The sequence below is a fragment of the Bombus pyrosoma genome, linkage group LG17, assembly GCF_014825855.1.
Source record: "Bombus pyrosoma isolate SC7728 linkage group LG17, ASM1482585v1, whole genome shotgun sequence".
Lineage (NCBI taxonomy): Eukaryota > Metazoa > Arthropoda > Insecta > Hymenoptera > Apidae > Bombus > Bombus pyrosoma.
Genome location: NC_057786.1, coordinates 4,476,898 through 4,477,962, shown reverse-complemented (window position 1 = coordinate 4,477,962; position 1,065 = coordinate 4,476,898). Strand labels below are relative to the sequence as shown.

The 1,065-nt window shown below is 38.3% G+C and overlaps 1 pseudogene; it reads right to left on the bottom strand.

Annotated features, from left to right (window-relative positions):
• The window catches only part of LOC122577091, a 238,994-nt pseudogene that overhangs the window by 54,536 nt on the left and 183,393 nt on the right, over positions 1-1,065 (bottom strand).

Here is a 1,065-nt window from a genome sequence, read left to right as displayed (position 1 = left end):
GAAGCTATAAAAGTAGCTTGCTGAATGGAATCGTAACATGATTTCGATGATAATTAACTGTTATTTCGTTCCTGATTGAAATATTTCTAACGCTTAAGCGCTCTTTTTCTCCATTATAAACGCAGCACGTACTGCACCGTACGTTCAGTATCGAGGCCATAAAAGTAGCATGCGAAATGCAATCGTAACTCGATTTTGATGATAATTAAGTGTTATTTCTATCCTGATTGAGGTATTTTTAACGTTTAAAAGCTCGATCTTCTCTATTTTACACGCCGAACGTAGTGCCTGTCACGATCAGCGTCGAAACAAACAATGGGGCTCGAAAATTGCAATCGCAACATGATTTCGATTATAATTAACTGTTATTTCTTTCCCCATTGAGATATTTCTAACGTTTAAGCCCTCTTTTTTATCCATTCTACACGCAGCACGTACTGCACCGTACGTTCAGCATCGAGGCCATAAAAGTAGCATGCGAAATGCAATCGTAACTCGATTTTTGACGATAATTAACTGTTATTTCGTTCCCGATTGAGATATTTCTAACGTTTAAGCGCTCTTTTTTCTCCATTCTACACGCAGCTCGTACTGCACTTTACGTTCAGCATCGAAGCCATAAAAGTAGCATGCGAAATGCAATCGTAACTCGATTTTTGACGATAATTAACTGTTATTTCGTTCCCGATTGAGATATTTCTAACGTTTAAGCGATCTTTTTTCTCCATTTTACACGACGATCTCAGCGACCGCCACGTTCAGCGTCAAAGCTATAAAAGTAGCTTGCTGAATGCAATCGTAACTCGATTTTGATGATAAACAACTGTTATTTCGGTCCTGATTGAAATATTTCTAACGTTTAAGCGCTCTTTTTTCTCCATTTTACACGCAGCACGTACTGCACAGTACGTTCAGCGTCGTAGCTATAAAAGTAACTTGCTGAATGCAATCGTAACTCGATTTTGATGATAAACAACGGTTATTTCGTTCCTGATTGAAATATTTCTAACGTTTAAGCGCTCTTTTTTCTCCATTTTACACGCAGCACGTACTGCACAGTACGTT